The 12170-nt window shown below is 38.4% G+C and overlaps 1 pseudogene; it reads left to right on the top strand.

The window, feature by feature from the left end:
• Positions 1 to 723: 723 nt before the first annotated feature.
• Positions 724 to 9050, top strand: LOC120253946 (annotated as a pseudogene).
• Positions 9051 to 12170: the final 3120 nt, after the last annotated feature.

Genomic DNA, 12170 nt, shown 5'->3' with positions numbered 1-12170 from the left:
ATATATATATAATCAAAGTTCAACAGTTACCTAGTTATAGGAAGGGAACAATTGTCAAAAAACTTTGTCCCAAGAAGCAGAACAACAATAAACACTATATTTCCCAACAAAACATCTAGAAATACCTGCAACAAAGACAAGTTGAGCAAAATATGAGAAATTAATTAAATGAGATCAATCCAAAGCTCAAACTAATTATCACCACTCTCTGCACTTTGGCATTGACAACAAAGAATTCCCATAATCATAAATAAATCTCTTCAAAAGTAATAAAGAGTTCCCATAATCATAAATAAATCTCTTCAAAAGTAATAGTCCGACTGCAAAATGTCAAGGTCTTCAAGATGGAAAACGAAATGGATCTCATTAACCAAAAACACATGTGACCATCTCTTTGATTACTAAACCATGGAGTTAATTAACAATTACTCACTTAGCAAAAGCAATAAATCTTCAAAAAAGAAAAAGGAAAAATAAAACGGATCTGGCAAAACAAAAAAGACTCAACAGAATCGATTCACAAATAACAAATTCCAACACACTAAATCATGGGAAAATAATTCAAAAATAATATAAAAACAACAAAATGACCATCCTGACCTGGTCATCTTGCAACTCTAGAACCCCTACTGACCAAGAATAAAAGATCACAGAAAAGAGGAAAAAAAAAGGCAGATTAGATTTAACCTTCAACAATTGGGAAACTAAGAAACTGAGAGAGCGATGGGGAAGAAAGGATGGAGAAGCCCTCAGACCGCCATTAACGAGCGAGCAGCGATGGAAGAGATCATCCAACGGCGCCAGTGAACGACGAAGATGGTATGGCTTGATAGAAGGGTTCTTGTTTGGAAGAAAATGGGAAAGAAAGAGTTAAGGGTAATTACGTAAATTTATTAAGTTGGTTTAAGTGGGAACTATGGTTAATTCCATAAACCTTAACAGTGGCTAACGGTAACTAACGGCAGGGATATATAAGTAAATAATTTAATTTTATGGGGGTATTCAAGTAAATAGTATTTTTATAGGGGTATTTAAGCAATTTTATGATTTTGCAGGGATAGGCAAGCAATTTTCCCAAAAAACAAATGTTATACGAAAAATATGGGACACTACATGCAAAGAGCGATTTAAAGGAATGATGGAAGAAGAAAGGAGTTGAGCAAAGAAGCATTTTGGAGTGAGTGACATTGCACATTGTAAAGGTAATAATGAGGGTTGGATGAGAGTTGATATTTGGGATCATTTAATTGAAAATGTTTGGAATAGTGAAACATGGAAAAATCGATCTCAAAAGGCCAAGCAAAATAGGCACACAGAAAAAAATGGAAGTATTACCAAACATATTGGTGGATCGATTCCTTTTTTCTTCATACGGAGAGGATGGTATATATGATCTATATCGCTTTATAATTGTTGTTTTCAAGATTTTATATCTTTTTCACAAGGTTTACATTTTTTTTTAATTTTATGTCCATGAGTAATTTATTCTATATCAATGTGTAGGCAAACCCAATTAAATCGGAAGCCAACATATGCAGAAGTGTTTAATCGCACACACATGCGTGACAAGGGTCGTGATGATTATGTTGATAATAAATCTAAATCCATGAGTGTAAGTAAATTGGTTTCATAATTATATTCTAATTATTAATATGCAAATTTTTTTCTAATGCATTAATAATTCTTTTATTATCTTAATCATACCACTTATAAGAATTTTATGTTTTTGTAGAAATCTTATACTTCTTCAATGAGCCATAAAATATGGTATCGATGAATCTTCTCATCCTGAATTTGACCCACAAGCTTGGTGTGATGCAATTGGAGGAATGGAGACTACGCGTACACATGTGTATGGATTTGGGACCACGCCACGTGGAAAAAAATTTAATTTCTCCTCCTCTTAGTATTGGGGAAGGCTACTATTCATCGGATTGTAGTCCACTAATTGAAACTCCACGTCCTTCCACCGAAGTTGATAATCTACGGGAATAAGTAGTAACTATGAAGAATAAACTACAAAGCTTAGAGGATTCTCAGAATGAAATCAAGACATTTTTGTATTGCATTACTGAGATGTTAAATCCTACAACATTTTGTAGGAATGCTGGATTTTATCAAATTGGAACGAATGACAAAGACCATGAAGATGAAACCACCGATGGTGAAGATTGAATGTTTGAGAGAGTGATTCATAGAACTTGGGTGTTTTATGGTTAATTTTACCTATGACTTCTCTTATGATCTTTTTAAATTTGATGAAACATTGAAGGTTTTTGTCTTAAACAATGTTGGAATTGTTTTTTTATGAATAAATAATTTTATACATTATAAATAATTTGTGAAATAGCATTTGTAATATATATGTGCTACAAGGAAATAAAACTAAAAAAATGAATTAATAAAAAATAGTATTATAGACGAAATTTTATGGATAATAAAAACAATTAGTGATCAAAATCCGTTGGTAATTAGTACCTTTAGTGACAGAATTCTGTGGTGATAAATATTTTCAGTGACGAAATTCCATTGTTGATGAAAACCATCAATGTGGAATTCCATGGGTGATAAACACTTTCAGTGACGGAATGCATTGGTGTTGGTAAAGAAATCGTTGACGGACTTCAGTGGGTGATAAACACTTTAATGATGGAATTCCGTTAATGATGAATATCTTCGATGATAGAATTCTATGGATGAAAAAAACACTTTTTAGTGACGAGTACTCCATCACTAATCTTTGCAACATCACCAACGGAAATATTTTTTTACTAATGGAATAGTATTAGCCACTTTATTATTACCAACGGTAATGTCCAATGGAAATTCCCGTCCGTGAAAGTCATCACCGACGGAATTTGATCTTTCAGTGATGGAAATTTATGTCCCTGGTACTCTTGTTTTCTTGTAGAATTTGTTACAAGCCTCCTATTTCATAGCAAAAATATTTTTAGTGTGTAGATATAACTGATTTGTTTTGAGGCAAAGGTGCTATCTTTTTAGCTACATTTTAGTAACTATAGCAAATAAATGTTTAATTTAGTTACGGATGTATTACATTTATAACTAAATTATAAAATATTTGTGACAATAATTTCATTGTGACAAGTAAATTAAACTTTTAGACACAAAGTTTCTCTATTGCAACTAAAATCTATTTTGCTATATATATAAATATAACGTAGCTAAAACAACTAATTATTTTCTACCAAGTTAAATTTTCATGGCAAAAATATTTTTATTGTTTTTAGATATGAAAAAAATAAAAAGTTGTAGCAAAAAAATATTACACTTAGCTACATAAGTCATAAAAATATGTGGCTAACTTTTTAGCTATGGCATTTCTTGCTCTGAGATTCATCTTTGAAGCTAACGTGTTTAGCTACAGGATTTTGCACCTTTTGCTACAATTTCTTCCATAGCTATAGATACATAATGTTGTAGTGTGGTGGCCATGATCCATTTGACATCTTCCAGTTCTTCTTTGGTGGCAATCCTTTTGGAGGAGGTAGGAACAGCTGAGGGCACAGGCAGAGGAGAGGGGATGATGTTATTTGTAGGAAACAAATCAGAGCTTCGTCTATGGTTTCGTATTTGTTTTCATGCAACGTGAGACTATGAGAATTTTTTTTGTGCTGTCAAAGTTACAGCTTTTCTGATTTTTATATCTTTATGTAAACATCCAGTCACAGAGAGAAAACAACGTTGGCTAACAAACATGCCCGACTCTTAAGTCACGACATGCTTTGACCGCGTCAACCATGAACGTGTCTTAACTGACTCATTCAAACATTTTTATGCACACAAACTCATGCATGCACGCACACTCATGCATGCACACAAACTCATGCAGAAAATATAAAATAAAAAGTAACTGATTACTACAACATAATTAATTTCAACAAATCACCCCATTAATCATGATATCTTGATTTTACTTTAAACACACCCAGCTTCTCCCGTATCTCAATGAACTTGGTGTGTCCGAGAGCCTTTGTTAAGATGTCAGCAAGCTGTCCGTTGGTACTGACATGTGCCACGACTACCTTGCCATCTTCGACAGACTCACGAAGGAAATGAAACCTCGTGTTGATATGCTTACTACGGTCGTGATGTACTGGGTTCTTGCATAGTTCAATCGCCGATTTGTTGTCTACCAGTAGTTTGACTTCACAAGGCTTGGTGCCTCTTAAATTTCCAATCAATCAGCTGAGCTACATTCCTTGACATGCCGTCGTCGCCGCTGCAATGTATTTAGCCTCACACGATGAAAGCGTAACAATTTTCTGCTTCTATGACGCCCATGTGATGAGGCTTGCACTAAGTAAGAACACCATTCCAGTGGTGCTCTTGCGGTCATCTAAGTCGTCGGCCAGGTCGCTGTCACTAAACTCGACCAACTCTAGCTCCAGCTTGACGTGCCTCTTGTAGCAACACCAAAAATCGGCTGTGCCGCTCACATATCTTAGTATGTGTTTGACGGCTGCCATGTGCTACATCGTAGGTGCCTCCATGTACTGACTAACAATACCTACGGCATAGGCGATATACGGTCTGGTGTTCACTAGACATATATCATAGACTCTCGACTATGCTGCGATATTTGGTGGCATCAACTGCGGCTCTACCATCTTTTCTTCTCAGCTTTAATCTATTCTCCATCGGGGTTAAGCATGGATTACAGTCGGCCATACCAGAAAGCTCCAATATTTTATGCGCATAGCTGCTTTGGCACAATGTGATCATGTCATCATTTTGCTTAACCTCAATTCCTAAGTAATACGTTAAAAGACCAAGATCACTCATGCTGAATAGCTTTTGCATCTGATTCTTAAATCCAATGATGTCATCGACGCGTGAGCCTGTGATGATCAGATCGTCAACGTATACTCTTACAAGTAGTAACATGTCACTCTTTCTCCTCCTGTACACTGCATGCTCCAGAGGACTTCTCTCGAAACCAAGAAAAGTCAAAGAACTGTCGAGCTTGGAATTCCACGCACGCGGTGCTTGCCGCAGACCATACAAAGCCTTGCATAGCTTGAGTACCATGTGTTTATGCTTGCCTTCGATGTAACCAGGAGGTTGCTGTACATACACCTCCTCGGTGAGCTCACCATTTAAAAATGCGGATTTGACGTCCATATGATGAAACTTGCCAACCACCGTGAGCTGCTAGTACAATCAACAACCCCATGGTCTCTATACGTGCCACCGGCACGAATACCTCATCGAAATCTATCCCCTGTCGTTGAGCATAACCCTTCGCGACTAAACGAGCTTTGTGCTTGATGATATTACCTTCAGGATCCTTTTTAACCTTGAAAAACCCACTTGAGCCCGATGGCTCGGTGTCCGGTGGGAAGGTTTGCCAGTACCCATGTGTCATTGCGATGGATGGACTGCATCTCATCATCCATGGCGCGCTTCCAGCACACTTCCTTCAATGCATGCTCAACGCTAACGGGTTCCTCGGCAGTAAAAAAACAAGACTCGTTGTATTCAATGTCATCTTCGTACATCACCGGTTGGGTCATGTCATAGATGCCTGACACCATCCTGTATCGCAGAGATGCACCCTCTGAGTCTCATGACATGTTGGTAATTGGTGTCACCTCATCAACATTGATCATAGCGACGAGAGTCGATGATGTATTCAGATCTATTGTTGATCTTCCCAATGAGCCTTCATTAATTGTTGGAGTCGTGTTGACGATGTTAATCGGAGCACCTGCTACATGATCAATGGTATACCCAACCGTGAAAGAATTTTCACCGCCGTTAAAGGATTCAGTTAAAGTTGATGCCCATTCCCATTTCTTCTCCTCCTGAAACACGACATCTCATGTTACATATAGCTTCTTCGACTTGGGGTCATAGACGCGATAGGCTTTGGATCCTTCTTCGTAATCGAGAAACACCATCGGCATTGATCTGTCCAACAACTTTGTCACACCAGGGTTCGACCTACTTCACGTGTGCAACGCAGCCGAATATGCTAAAGTAGTGCACACTTGGCTTTCTTCTGTACCATGCCTTATAAGGTGTTTTCCCATCGAGGCTTCGCGTCGGCAAATGTGCACTGCAGTCTTCACAGCCTCGCCCCAGAATGTAGTTGGCACACACATGCTTTTCAGTAGACTCCGGGCCATCTCCACAACCATCTGGTTGCGCCGTTCAATGACAAAATTTTGCTGTGGTGAATAGGGTGCGGTGGTGTAGTGTTTAATCCCCAACTCATCACAATAGTCGCCAAACTCTGTGGAATTGAATTCCCCCACGATCAGTAGAAAATGCTTTAAGTTTGACATTCATCTCGTTCTCAGCAGCAACCTTAATCCTTTTAGAATGCTTGAACGCCTCATCCTTGGACTTGAGCACCTCGATCCACATATATTTGCTGTGATCATCAACGATCAAAAGAAAATAACATTTACCTCCTGGTGTTGTCGGTGTGATCGGGCCGCAGAGATCACCGTGTGCTAACTCCAGTGGGCGCTCGGCGCGATACGTCGTAGCGTGAGGAAACGGTATGCGATGTTGCTTACCAAGCATGCATCCGCTACAAAGTTGCTCGACTTAGTCGATGATGGGAATTCCTTTCACCATCTGCTTAACGCTCAGGTCATGCAGTGCGCGAAAGTTGAGATGACCATAGCTTGCATGTCAACACCATGTCACTTCATTTACTTTTGTTAGCAAGCACACAGGTAAGGCCAAGTTCAAGGATAAAGTGTACAGTCTATTCTTGGAACGTAGAACTTGTGCAAGTAGCTTTCGCTTGCGATCATAAATTGACAACTCCCCGTGCTCGATGACGACCTTGCATCCGCTCTCATCAAGCTGGCCCAAACTGACGATGTTGCTACGAAGCCGAGGTATGAAATACACCTCAATAAGCACCCTATGTTCCTTATTTTGACATCGAAACATAACAACGCCTTTTCCGCAGATTTCCACGATCGAGCCATCTCCGAACTTCACCGTGCCTTTAACTGAATCATCAAGTGATGTGAACATTTCCTTTACTCCGGTCATATGGTTGCTAGCTCCGTATCGAAATACCACACATCACTGCTAGCGTCCATGGGAAACACTTTCTCCTCATTAAGAAACACCATCTCCGACACATCTTCAGCAACTTGGACAAGATCACAATGCTATGCTATTAACATCGCCGGTGCGTTGTCTTGCACTTGCGTAAGGTTCACCACCTGCTTGGGTTTGCGGCGTGGTTTTCGACATTCCTTCAAAAAATGGCCGTAGATGTTACAATTGAAACACTTGACCTTGGTCATGTCACGGCTGCCTACTGTCGTGCCGCGGCCACGGCCACGGCCACGTTGCTTGCCACGACAACGATTATCACCACCAATACTGCTTCCTTTGTCTCCACCAGAAGAACCATCCCCGTGTTCTCTCCTTTTCTGGTGAACAAACTGCTCCTCCTCAGTGAAGAACAGTTTACTGTTAGTGCCACCATTGTCGCTGCCGAGCTCGTAGCGTTCCTCAACAGCTTTGAGCCGTCCTGTGAGTTCCTCCACGGTTAGTGTTTTGAGGTCGGCGAGTGTCTCAATGGAGATCGCGACCTGCATGTACCTCAGAGGAACGACACGAAGGAACTTCTTCACAACCCTCTTGTCGTCGATATTGTCACCCAAGATTCTCATATTGTTTACTAAACCAGTGAGCCGCATGGCGAATTCGTCGACTGTTTCACCATCCTTGAACTTGATAGACTCGAATTCTGCACGCAACGTCTGCGCTTTTGTTTCTTGTGCACGCTCGGCACCCATTCGCATGGTCTTCACAGCATCCCATGCTTGCTTGGCCGTATCTTTGATGGTGAGAGTCGACAGCATCTCGGATGATACGGCCCGAAGGATGGCAGATAACGCCATTCGGTCATCCCGGTAGTCAACGTTTCCAGGTTTGATTGCGTCCCATAGTCCCTGTGCCTCCAAGTTCATCCTCATCAAGAGAGACCACTCACCATAATTCGTACGGGTCAACATTGGATAAACCACTGTGCCCCTAGTCTCCTTCACCACTCGCTGCACCACAACGTTGTGGTCGTCGTTGCCACTTCCGCTACTACCATCACCTTGGTTGCGGAGCGTAGGTGCAGAAGAAGATCTTGAAAGAGAACCAGCTCCATGATCTGACATTTTGGTAGGATCAAACTTAGCACCAGCTCTGATACCACGTGTAGGTAACAAATCGGAGCTTTGTCTATGGTTTCGTATTTGTTTTCATGCAATGTGAGACAATAAGAATTTTTTTTGTGATGTCAAAGTTACAGCTTTTCTGATTTTTTTTATCTTTATATAAACATCCAGTCACAGAGAGAAAACAACGTGGGCTAACAAACGTGCCCGACTCTTGAGTCACGACATGCTTTGACAGCGTCAACCATGAACGTGTCTTAACTGACTCATTCAAACATTTTTATGACACAAACTCATGCATGCACACAAATTCATGCATGCATGTACACTCATGCATGCACACAAACTCATGCAGAAAATATAAAATAAAAATTAACTGATTACTACAACATGATTAATTTCAACATTATTCATCCCTTGAAGGTTTCATTGGAGGACCACTATAATGGGACCGGAAAAAAAAAGAGTCCTTCCATGATCCAACAGTTGCAACATCCTTGCAGTGAGTGCAAAAGCGCAGGTGAGACCATCGATGACAAGGACTCGGGTGCCCTCGAGTGCAAAGGGAAAAGAAAGTTGTCATGAGAAGAAATAGCTGAAAGGTTGTTGAGAAGGGAGATGAAGAATGGCCAAAAGATTACCTTTCCACGGAGAGGGCGATGAAGTGCTGATTGCATTACAGGTGACATTGTGTTTGTCCTCCAACAAAAGGATAATCCCATGTTTAAGAGAAAGGATGATGATCTTTTTGTCGGGCACACACTATTTCTCACTGAGGCTCTCTGTGGCTTCCAGTTTGTGCTTACTCATTTAGATAACATGTAGCTACTCATCAAATCCAACCCTGGTAATGTTGTCAAGACTGATCAATTTAATGATTAAAGTTATTGTTGAACCTCGAAGCAACAATGAGATGGATGCACCAAAGTTAAAAAAAAATAAGTTCCCAAAGTTGCTATCAATCAAGGATTCACTGATCAAGTATATCTCTGAACTCAACAAAAGGGTTTTCTCAAAATAAAACTACAACTAGCTGCATGGAAATTTCGTAGTTGTTGTGATTTCTATAATTATAATTTACGCTTAGGTGTGCTTATTATTATTTGCTATATCTATTCCTAGATAAGATTTTCATTGCTAGTGCTAATGTGCTCATCTATGTTCATATGACTATGACAGAAGCTACTACCTCTTAATGTAGTTACATTATAATTCTAGCAATGGAGCTTCGTTATTGATAAAAAAAACGAAGGATGAGTAAAAAAGAGGAAAAAATGAAGGAAGAATGAAAAAAAAATGAAGGATGGGTTAAAAAAAAGAGAGAAAAAATGGAGGAAGAGTGAAAAGAGAGAAGATATGAAAATGAATGATGGAGGAATTTATCGAGGCTATTCTGGTAATTTTTTTGCAAGGCTTCCTCTAAAAAAATCCTATAAAATTTCTCTAATTCTACCTTGACTTTCTTGGGGTAACGAGACTTTTCATAAAATTTTCTCATCTTGGCTTTCTTCAGATAATGAGAAATTTTAATAAATTTCTCTAATTCCACCTTGAGTCTTGACTTTTTTGGGGTAACGAGAAAATTTTCATATTTTTCTCTAATTCCACCATGAAGTCTTGAATTTCTTAGGGTAATGAGAAAATTTTCATATTTTTTCTCTAATTCCACCTTGAAGTCTTGGGATAACGAGAAATTTTTCAGAAATTCTCTAATTCCACCTTAAAGTCTTGATTTTCTTGGGGTAACGAGAAATTTTTTACAAATTCTCTAATTCCACCTCAAAATCTTGACTTTCTTGGGGTAACAAGGAATTTTCATGAAATACTCTAATGCATGTGTGGTTTTAGACACGTTTGAGATAAAGGCAATTTTCTAAGCTCTCTTGAGCTCAGCATGAGGGTCTTTTGACACTTATTGGAGTAAAAGAAAAAAAGGGAGTGAAAAGAAGAGTAAAAATTTCTTGAAGTGGAAAGAAGAGAAGAAAAGGATGAAAAGTTCACAAAAAATATCTCTCATCAACACTCGTTAAAAAAAAAAAGAGAAGAGTTAACAAAGATTTTCTTGAAGCTCGCTTGGAGATCTTTTGATACTCGTTAGAGTGAAAAGAGGTGAAAAAAAACTTTTCTTGAAATGAAAGAAAGAGTGAAAAATAAAAATTCAATGAATGAAAGGAAGATGAATGGAAATTTTCACGAAAACAAAAGATGTCTACCGTCAGCACTTTCGTTTGAAAAAAGTTGAGTTAGCGAAAAGCTTTTCACAAAAGCCCGTTATGAGGTCTCTTTTCGAGAAAAAAATGAGTTTGAGATCGATTTTAAAAAAACAAGTCGAAAATTATCGAGTTGATGACCCTAACTAGTGTTGAGGGGTCACGATTTAAAAATAAATAAATCAAATGGTAAAGAGCTCAAAATCGTTTGAAGATTTAAGACACTAAATCGTCGTGTAAGCGACAATCTGTTTCTACGAAGTTTTAAGTCACGAAAGCCAAAGACTTGAGGGTTTCATGGTCAGGGGAGGCTGGAGATTTTCTAGCACATGAGGGCCAGAAGTCTTCGGGTGTGAGAAAAGCAAAGATGACCAAACAGTGACTATAGAATGTAGAATAGATGCGCGAACGAAAGCTGATATGTCAAGATGGCAAAACCCGCATATAAATAAGAAAAAATTGAGGAGGGCCACATTCAGTGAAGTTAAAAAGAATCTTACAGCGTGCTTTCGATAAAAGGAGCCAGAGGCGGCTAAAAAGAGGAGTTTGAAGAAGCGATAAAAATAGCCCTCTTTTAAAAATCTCTTGATAGCACTCTCTTAGAGAAATAGCTCTCTTACTTTTGTATTCTCGTTTATGATCATGTGTTCATATACATCTTTGAAATTAATTAAAAAAATTACTCATTCACACTTGTTTTTTAATCGGAGGTTCCCATAATATCGTCTGGGTAATCAATATTAGGGGTTGCCTTGCCCCTAATAGGAGTCATGAACTCCCAATCATCTCAAATATAAAAAAATTAAAATCTGATTTGTAATTTGTTAATCCTAATTAAAGGCCAGGTGGAAAGAAAGGAGCCCACAAAAACCAATGAAATATATTGTTTTAATGGAGTAAAAGAAAACAAAATAACACAATTTTCGTAATAAATTAAAGCAAATTTCATGACAACTTGACAAGAATTTCTTACAAATAAACAAGATAGCTTTCTTGATGGAAATCTGGGAAACCCTAAATTTCCAACTAAAACCTCCAGGAGAAAATGGCAGAGAAGGTATTAGAGAAGTGGAAACGAAAATGGAGGTAGATCAAGAAGGATAAGAGAAATGGTTAGAGAGGACGGGAGATGGAGGAGATGGAAATGACTTCGAGAATGAGAGATGAAAGCCCTTGAGAGGACGGAGATGGAGGAGATCGAAATGACTTCGAGAATGAGAGATGAAAGTTGAAACCCCAAGCGCGCTGATATAGGGCTTTTATAGCAATGTTTTTACATTCCACCCCCTGAAAAATGAGGAATTTACTTTTCTAACTCCTAATTTTCAACTTTTCAAATATTACTAATTTACCATCACTTTTCCTTTTCTTTTTCTTTTTCTTTTTCCCATGTGTTTTAATTGAAATTTAAATAAATTTGTATTATATAAATAAATAAGAAAAAGATACTTTAAGACAAATTAAAACAGGAAAGGGATAACAAGAAAATTAATATTTTTTTTATTATCTTCATGGCAGAAAATAAAGAAATTGATGCATGGATGGTGGGTCTAAGTGGTCCAAATTACTCATGCATGCAAACAACATTGCACAGTTGCATAATACATAATGACCCACGAGAAGAGGAGGGGGGCTAACTTGAATATCCAATAGAGAGACAAGTAATTTCTTTATATATGAATTATGGAACTCACTAGAGTACAAGGCATTGTTTTCCATGCATGCCATTTGTGGTCACAGCCCTTAAGAGAAACAGGGGATATACAGGAACCATTGGAACTATTTATTCAAT

The sequence above is a fragment of the Dioscorea cayenensis genome, unplaced genomic scaffold (genome assembly GCF_009730915.1).
Source record: "Dioscorea cayenensis subsp. rotundata cultivar TDr96_F1 unplaced genomic scaffold, TDr96_F1_v2_PseudoChromosome.rev07_lg8_w22 25.fasta BLBR01000255.1, whole genome shotgun sequence".
In the NCBI taxonomy this organism is placed as follows: domain Eukaryota; kingdom Viridiplantae; phylum Streptophyta; class Magnoliopsida; order Dioscoreales; family Dioscoreaceae; genus Dioscorea; species Dioscorea cayenensis.
This window is presented reverse-complemented; position numbering and strand designations above follow the sequence as displayed.